This window comes from Catharus ustulatus, chromosome 3, assembly GCF_009819885.2.
Source record: "Catharus ustulatus isolate bCatUst1 chromosome 3, bCatUst1.pri.v2, whole genome shotgun sequence".
In the NCBI taxonomy this organism is placed as follows: Eukaryota; Metazoa; Chordata; class Aves; order Passeriformes; family Turdidae; genus Catharus; species Catharus ustulatus.
In genome coordinates, this window is record NC_046223.1 from 30,442,913 (window position 1) to 30,452,437 (window position 9,525).

General features: G+C 42.4%; 1 long non-coding RNA gene across 1 annotated transcript; it reads left to right on the forward strand.

Annotated features, from left to right (window-relative positions):
- Window positions 1–564: 564 nt before the first annotated feature.
- On the forward strand, window positions 565–7,109 carry LOC116994452. The gene is made up of 3 exons (XR_004417487.1): window positions 565–720; window positions 5,514–5,632; window positions 6,746–7,109. It is a non-coding gene; the product is annotated as an uncharacterized LOC116994452 (long non-coding RNA).
- Window positions 7,110–9,525: the final 2,416 nt, after the last annotated feature.

The following is a 9,525-nucleotide window of genomic DNA, read 5'->3' on the forward strand; positions in this document are numbered from 1 at the left end:
AAGTATGAGCAAAACACGCAGTCTACAATAATTCTGCACCATCAGGTAGGGAGGAAAAGCAATTCCTTGCTTTGCCTGTACATAGACACACGGTGCATTGTTGCATCTTCAGCAGCCTGAAACAAATGAATCCTCAATATGACCTGAAAGCTGATGACAGAAAAAAAAGCCTCTGGAAAGAGTAGTTAATCTCTGGCTTCTGTTAAAGGTAAGTGACTTTCTGGCACAGGGATGGATTCTTCTCTCTAGTTCCAAATGGTGGGAACTCTGACAGTCTAGGACTACAATGCTGTGACCAAGGTCTTCAAATAGTTCAGTATTCTCCCACAAAATGAATAGCAAGAAAAATCAGTACTGGGATAGTTAGGGAGGGTGGGAGATGGATTTCTTAGCAAGTAAACTAAGGATTATCAAAAACATTTCCATGGCAGGCTGACCACAAACATTTGCACCTTAAATAGCTAAGGGAAATGAACCAAATCTGAGCCTCAGGGCTTTATAGCAAGTGATGGCACACTAGGATGAATCCAAATTTTTGTTTCCCTTTCACGCTCCACAAGGGTTTCTTCTAAAGATGAGCACATACAGAATCAGCTCCAACTGGGAATGACACCCATGGCAATGAGTGTGTGGCATTCGTAGTTAATGGTAAGCAGCAGCACGTGAAAGAAGATAAGAAACTAATGAAGATGCCGATCAAATATTTCAACTGTACCAAAGGTGGGCTGCTGAGAAATGTTATTTATTTATTTGTTTGTTTGTTTGTTTTTAAATTTGGGTCCAGACTGATTCTTCTTTGTGAAGCTGTACACTTGCTGTTATGCTAGATGGACAAGGAAAGCAAACTATTAGTACAAGAAAACCCTGGTGTTTTTGCAGCAAAACAGGTTGTGATTTCTCATATTTGATGAAACCGCAATGTTTTTTCCTCATTTTGACAACGTCTCATCTGATTAGAGCCCGGCAACATGGTAATGGCCTTTACCAGCTGAGACAGTTGTTAAACAAAAATAAAGGTTGAGAATGTCAAGAGGAAGTGTGGATGACAGGTAACAACAGGAATGATGGGTGAAAAAATATTTAACAAACTGGCTTCTGGACATAAATTTGCCTTTAAACGATGGCTTAAAAAGAAGTAGAGATGGAAAATCCTACAGATTTTCTCCAAAAGATTCCCATGATATAACCCAGAAAAATGTAGAAATACATAGCAGCAATTTACTATTTTATTTCCTAAGAGGTTGGATTTGGAAAAAAGGAAAGCATGGGAATAAAAAAAGAACATGAAACAATTCAGACTTAATATTGAATCCTGCACAAAAATGTTGGGTTGTTTTATTTATTTTTCTGATTTGAAAAAGTGTGACCATCTATGTATCTTTGTTTGCATGGTTACATTTTCTAAGGGAGGAGTTCAGTGTACAAGAATTTAAATATCTCCTTTTCATGTGATTATCTATTTCTCTACTCATTAGGATCTGGCAATGTGAAGCTGTAACCAACATTCTAGCACCTCTGTCAGGTATAGCTCTACTCCCCTGTCTTCCTGGGAAATTACAGATATCATATAGGAACATCCTCACCACTTTCAATGCTACCTCTAGCATAAAAGGAAGTATATGTTATCCAGTCCTTAACAATGCTGTATTGTGAAGTTTTCTATAACGAAGCTTCAGTAGACTGGAGTATTTTGAGACCTTCATGAGGGAGGGTTGCTCTTTCTGCTTTTTCACCTGGGAAATATTCTCTGCTTGACTCACTAGTGGTCTGCTCTCAAATATCTGCGTTCATTGCAGCAATAACAAAGGCCTGCCTTTCTACTCAAGGAAATGCAAGCACATTAAAACATAAATGGGTAAACTTCATTAGGGACCAGTTTGTTACCTGTATCAGAGAAAAGTGAAGTAGAGTCATGACATTTTGGGAAGCACATTTTCTTCCTCAGGAGGCAATAGACATCCTACGCTTCCCAATAAGTCACTAATGCCTAGCACTGGAATTAGCTAACAGTAAGGCAGCTGTGTTCTTAACAACTGAAATATCAGGTTACAGTAATTTCATGAATACAAGCTGCAGCAATTTGACAAAAATTTTGGTGGAAACCCGGAAGTGCGGCTAATAGTCGGGGGCGGCTAATATATTAATAATTTTCTGACATTTACAACCCCAGACGTGCCAGCCAGAGTGCCGAGCCAAGCACCTGCCAGTAAAAGCCAGCATTTCGCAATTGTTACAGTGTTACCGTGTTGCCCTGGCTCCCTGCAGGCAGCACAGGGGGCGGGGAGAGAGGCGGGAGAGCTCTCTTCTTCCCTCCTCTGCCGCAGCCCGGGGGAGAGGGGGGGGCGGGGCGCGGAGGGCGCCGCCATTGCCGCGGCTCCGGGAGCCGACGGGGGCGGGGGGGGGGGGCGCGGGGGGCGCCGCCATTGCCGCGGCCCGGGGAGCCGACGGGGGCGGGGGGGCGCCGCCATTGCCGCGGCTCCGGGAGCCGACGGGAGCCCTGTGCAGCCATTGCCGCGTCTCGGGGAGCCGACGGGAGCCCCGCGCAGCCATTGCCGCGGCCCGGGGAGGAGGCGGGGTGCTTTGTCCGCGCCCGCCGCCGGCGCCACGGGCGCGGGAAAGCTCCGTCCCCGCCCGCCGCCGCTGCCGTAGGAGCGGGGGAAGCTCCGTCCCTGCCTGCCACCGCGGGGCAGCGCCGACCCGGGGTGACCGAGCCCAGTGGCAGCAGGGGGTGGCCCCGAGCGGCAGCACCGGGCTGGGCCACCTGGCCCCGTCAGCGGCCCCTAGCGGGCCGAGCCTGCACAGCCTTAGCTCAGCCAGTAAACCCCGCCCTCCCGCGGTTCTGTTACTAATTGCACGCGGGTCCTCGCTGCGAACGACAGAGCGGCTTATATTCGGGTGCGGCTTATCTATGGACAAAAACCGAAATGTTTGCCAACACCCAGAGATGCGGCTTATACTCAGTGCGGCTTGTATTCGTGAATTTACTGTAACTTACATTTTAAAACACCAAGGATATTTTGAGCTAATTTTTCATTCAATAGCATTCTTTACAGATAAAGTGTTCACAGCAATCTATTTCCTTCAGATAAAACAGAATCCAAAATGGATGTATGCCTGTTAACTGTGCACAGGTACCAGTTTTACAGTTCACCATTTAGTTTGTACGTGCAGAAAGTTGATGAAAATGATGCTACTTTTATTTGGAAAGCTTCAAATGTGTGATTCTTAAATGCATCAAAGCAGAGCTGAGATGAAGTTACTTTGCCTGATTCTTCACTGCCTTGCACTGGTGCAGCTTCTTTGACATCTATGCTATTGCAGGAGCAAACAGGTGCTATAAGGCAAGGGGAAGGCACAACCTGATCTAGAGCTGATGTCCTCTGTTACAAGTCATGTTTTCTGAGCACGATGCAATAGAGACAGTAAAAACTGCTCACCACAATTTCCTTCTCTTTCTCTTGCTCAACTGCCTGAAATTCATGATTTTTTTTCATCTTTCATCCTGAAGTCACTTACATTTCAGTACCTGAATTAGTAGGGTGGTGGGATTTGTTTACATTGCAGCCAGTGCTCCAGTGAATTTGCCTGCAGTTAACTCGATGGCCAGCTTTGCTCTGAACTGTATTCATCGATAACAACAAGTGACAATCTTGCCATTACAACAACTTGATAAATTGACCAGGCTTCAAAATAAGTCACTTTCACCTGCTACAAAATGTGACAGGATTTCTAGTCTAAATCCCCAGGGTCAGACATTTCTGACAGAGATCTCAAAGCACCCAAGCTGCCGGGCTCACCAGACAGGCCAGGATTTTGATGGAGAAGACATTTAAAGTCTGAAGGAATGAGGGTGTGAAGTGGTGTCTTTCCCTGCTCTTCCGGGCAGTATTTGACCTGCTCTTTTGGGCTACTTTTAGAAAAAAATCAATTCTCAACATGCCCAAGTGTCTTGTGTTAAATAACTCATTGCACCTCACTGCCACGTGCAATGCTCACGTCACGGACACCCATCAGGAAATGTGGGAGTTGTAGGGTGGTTTAATCTGAGTTTGGATTAAGATATCATGTAGCAAAAATGAATGGAATAGGCTATTTTCTGTGTGTGATATTTTGTGTTTGGTATGTGGGGGGAGATGCCTCTCTATAGACATACCCTGGTGGGCTTGGAGTATATGGGATGACCTTGTTCTCTCTTGCACTGCTAGAGAGGACTGATGAGCACAGACATCATTATCATCATCAGAAGACATACTGTTATAGGTACAGTAATTTCACAATTATAAGCCGCACCATTTTGACTAAAATTTTGGTCTGAAACTGAAGTGCGGCTTATAATCAGGTGCGGCTTATATATGGACAAAGAACGAAAAGTCGCTGTTTTAGTTTGGAGGACAGGTGTCTGCTGAGAAAGGCAGGAGCTTCTCTTTGAAATGGAGAATGTAAACCTCCTCCCTCCAAATTATTATAATTTTGAAATCAAACGGCTCTCAGGCAAAGATATGGGAATTAGGAATAACAGTTCTTTACTAGGGAAATTAAAATAGAAATACAGCACTACAAAGAAACAAACCCCAAACCCTGACAAAGTCAGAGTACAACCTGACACCCTGTCAGGCAGGGTGTTGGCAGCAGTCCCATTAAATGGTGGCTGCATCCTCCTGGAGTGACAGATGTGATTCAGTTGGAGCAGTGCTCCTGCAGAAGGTGCAGTTTCCCTCCGGAGGTCCAGTGGTGATGTGGAGAAATCCGGTTTTCCTCTGGAGTCCAGTGGAGAAAGGGGCTCCCTTAGTGTCCCAAAACCTCTGTTTTTATCTTGGTAAGAAATGTTGGGCTCTTCCCCCTGGCTGGAGCAACTTCCAATGGGATGCAGTAATTTTATCAGTCCCACAGTGGGACTCAATGGCCATTAGCAGAAAATGACTCGCTGGAGGAAGGGTGGGGTGTGAAAAGATAAAGAGCAATGCCCTGCCTGGTTTCAATGGATGGCCCATTAGCAGAATATCTCCCGTGGAAATAAGGATCACTGTCCCCACCCTCAACAGATGGTGCTAGAACAGATACCTTTTATCACACTCTGTATTGTAACGTGCGGCTTATAATCAGGTGCGGCTTATGTATGGACAAAGAACGAAAAGTTGGTGACACTTGGAAGTGTGGCTAATATTTGGTGTGGCTTATAATTGTGAAATTACTGTACTTTTGTTGGCTTTGGGACTTTTTTGGCTTTTTTTGCTAAGAAAGGAAATCAGTTTTTTTCTTGAAAACAATTTTTTAAAAGTATTATTTTAGGGGATCAGTTATAATTATGCAAATGAATATTCAAATATCTTTATAGAACTATGTCTCTTATTTCCCTCTAACCATATCAAGTAAATGATTGCAGTTCTCTCAAAAAACACAACTCCACTGGTAAGATTTCTAAGAGTCCTCCAGGCTTTATTCTGATTTTACAGTCATTTTGTGAGGTTCGATATTTAGAAAGTGACAGCAATTTCTGTTCCATTTTATAAAAGGGAGAAGAGTGCAATTTCATTTGTACATCGAGAAGATTGCTCTGTGACTCCAACCCAGTCATACTCAGCTTCCTTTTGAGGATATTGAGACAAATAGATACTTCCAGATCGTGAGTCAGGTGCCTACTGCACAAAGTCTGAATCCAAATGGGCACCCCAGGCTTATGCTAGCACAGCTGTGTGGATCTGGGCTGGAGAGAAGAGAAATCCCAGGCAGATTTAGCTATGCTACCATCCATCCTGCTGTTGATCCAGTTATCTCAGCAAAACCTGGTTTTTCTCCTAGCACAATAGGCAACTGTGCTGTTACAAAGGTGTGTGCCCTTCTGCAGGAACTCTTTTCCTCATGCTAAAAGTAATGAATGCACTCTTGGGGCTGGCTTTGACATAGCAATACAGCTTACTAAAAGGACATCACAAAACTGTAAGTAAGGGAAACCTGGATTCCTCCAGGCAGTGATATTTTTTATGTCTTTTTTCTCTTTCTACTCTTTTTGGCTTTTGTTTCTGATATGAAAAGAACTTTGATCAGCTCTCAGAAAAAAATAATTTTGAATACGTAACAGAGATATATTTCTAGCAGAAGTTTAATGTACAATATAAAAAAACATTGAATTAAGGGAACAGAAAAAAATTTAGATTATTTAAGTAGTACTGCAGATGACCAACACACATTGTTTAAAACAATGTATAATTTTTAACCAATCTGTAAGCTGAAAATTTTTCAGTAGAACTCATCTTCTAAATACATTGAAACATAGAATGGGAAAGGACCTCAAGAGACCAAAATGCCTCTTTGCTTTATTTCATGGTAAATATACCATGAACACACCTACTGGATATTTGTACAGTCTATTCTTACAAAACTCCAGGGAAATATCTCTTGGAGCAATCCCTACAGAGTCTATTCCCATGCCTCACCCTGGTTTGGATTTTTCTTAATATTTAACTGGGAGAATCAGAATTTCAACACCAAATAACATTCCTACAAATTCCTCTTTTTTTTTTATTATTTTTTTCCCCCCTCCTATCCTTATTATCTCTAGAAGAGCTATTGATTTGCCTTTTTACAGCAACCAGTTGTGAAGTAGAAGGCTGCTGCCACGTCTCACATCGGCCTTTTCTTTCTTAGCCTGAACAGTTCCCTTTCCCTGGAGGTTACATCTGCTCTGCCTCTTATCTTTCCTGTTGCTTTTCTCTTTATAACAGTTTCCTTTTGTCTTTCTCAATAGGAGCCATCCAAAACCAGGGGTAATCCCTTGTGCCTTGGTACCAGCGTGAGCTGAACTGGAGCCATGACTGTGGTTTCCTCTGCTCAGTGCTCCTGTGGGACATGGTCTGGTGTGAGACCTTCTCTTCCTGCAACTGCATCCTCCTAATTTTAGCACATGCAGTTTGTGGTGTACTGTACTCACTGGTTCTCCTCCATGCAGTCAGGTTAGTCATTTGTCCTCTGGATTTTCTTTGGGTTTGTGACTATTGAACTTCATCTTATGGGCTTCCAGAGTGGCTTTCCACTTTTTCAATATGCTTTATTTTCAATCCTGTCTTCCAAAGAGCTTGCAATCTTTCCAGCTTGCTTTCTACACTTTAAAGAAAAAAAAAACCCAAACTAAAACAAAACAAATTTGTCCTGGTCAATTAAAATAATGAATAAAACCAAAGCCAGGCCAAATTACTGTGGTATAACACTTTAGAATCCTCTTCATCTTGACAAGGAGTCAGCTATTCTAAATGTAGTTTCGCATCCACTTAAGAACACATTTCCCTGGCTTGCTTATGAGGCGCTTTTTTAATACTGAGCCTTAGGAATGACCTAAGATTTTTGTCTGACATAAGAGCCATGACTGTAGACTCACTTGAGAGTTGGTGGCTTCTTTGGACTGTTAGATATTTGATTCTTATGATACACTTGCTTTCATTTAACAGTGCAAGGATAACATGACTGGCTTGTGTTTTTATAGCAGGGTTGGATCTGTTATTAAAGCTCGTGATTTTTTTCCCTTCAGTGATGTTTTGGTTCAGCTTGTCTTTGTGGCTCTTGTTTGTTTTATTTTAAGGATTGTACAAACCCTAGAGACTAATATATTTTATTAAAAAAATTATAAGCAGGCCTACACTTCGCAAAAAATCCAAACAAGTAAACAAGCCAACCTCTCCAAAAATTTTAATTTGAGGAAAAGAGACCTATCATAACTTTGAAATACGTTAGGTCTATTTATTGTTTACTGTTGGAACATCTTACATCTATCAATGCTCCTGGTTGCTTTGACATGTAACACAATGGCCCAACACATTTGTCAGGCTTCACCATGTCTCAGAAATAAAGCTTTCATGTATTGAAAACATGTATCATTTATTTCTGGTTTTGTATGAGTCTTCCATTGGTCTCAGAAAAACAAACTGGCAACTGAAGAGGATAAATTCATCAGCATGGACTTCCAATCACTATTCTCTTCTAATTGTCCTTTTAAAAAATATTATTTTATTTTCTGAGGCTGGGCCATAAATATAGTTTTATCTAGGCCTGAGACATTTTATGCAGGCAAGTTCAGCCCAGCTGTGAGAGAACATTTAGCAATGGATTTGCATAAATGAGCTTGCCTCCAGGCCCAATCTCTATCTCCACAGTCATTCTTGCTGCTTCTGCTCATTATCTCCAATTTTCAGCAAGTCTTCGAAATTCTGCCAGGCATGGTGTAAAAGTCTTGTGGGATTGGAGGTTTTCTTGAGAAGCAAGAAACGTGGGAAGACGAAACCAAAGTTTTCTGGTATGCTGGGAAAGCTGGGGAAGGACATGCAAAATCTGAAAGAGATGGCAGAATTGAATCCCTGCAGGGCACGTGGAGACAGGGAGTGGGTGAGACCAGCTCCTCTCTGCTGGGACTGTTCAAAGGCAGCTCTCTTTTCCGTGCCCTTGCAGCAATCCCTGAGCCATCTCTGTGAGCGTGGGCATGCCTGCTCTGAACGAAGCCCAGGCTGTACAGAAATGTCATCTCTGATGGCAGGATGAGTGTCCTAACTCAGTCACAGTCTGGCTCCAGGGGAGAGCTTGCTGGTGCTCACTGGGAGATCACAGCCCTGCACTCCCTTGTACAGCAAGGGTGTGCTGCCAGGAGGGCTGCGTGCTGCAAGACAGAGTGCTGGGGGAGCCTCTGGGAGCAGAGCAAGGGAATAAGTTGAGAGCATGCAAGGCAAAGAAAGGCACTCAAAGTGTAGGTGTGCACTGAAGATTCATTCTCACCATCTTTTCCTGCAGGCTTTTATTAATTCTTTTAAATTCCACTGAAATTTAATACCCCTTTGGGGAACATTCATGCTTGTGCACTGTCTAGGTGTGTTGCCAGAGGATAAGAAGTTGTTCATTTTATTTCTTCATATAGATTTATTTTAAAAGCTTTTCCCACTCTACTTTAAATATAAAGGTCTATTAGTATCACACTACCTGATGCCTATTACGAACATAACTGTCTATTAGAACTGCATTACATGATGGATGCATTTATAAAAGTGTTTGCTTGTGTATGTGTGTCCATACAGATCTGCATGCCTCTCTCAACAGTCCCACAATACATACTGTATCATTATTTAAAAAATATATATTTTTAGATAAAACTTGTCATGTAAATCCAGGATTTTATTATTCCCCTTTAAAGTAAACAATGTGAAATAGATGTTTACATTTCAGAGACATGCCTTGAAATCTGCAGAACTGAAGGAGGCAGGGGACAAATTTCTCCTCCCAATTATCCTGCTTTAAGAGGTGTTACACTCTTAAAACTCTTTCTAAGGTGTCATGTGATAGGAGTGCACGCAGACACACATCTACAAAATCAATAGGCCCCACATCAAACAAACCAAGCTGCCTATAACTAGTGTGAACAAAATATTTTAAAAAATGAATCTCTATGAATCAGAAGAAATTTGTGCTAAGATTTATTTTATAATGTCTAATTGCTGTGAAATCTACTTGTTTATATTCTCCTGCACAGCAGGATATCATCTGTTGTGA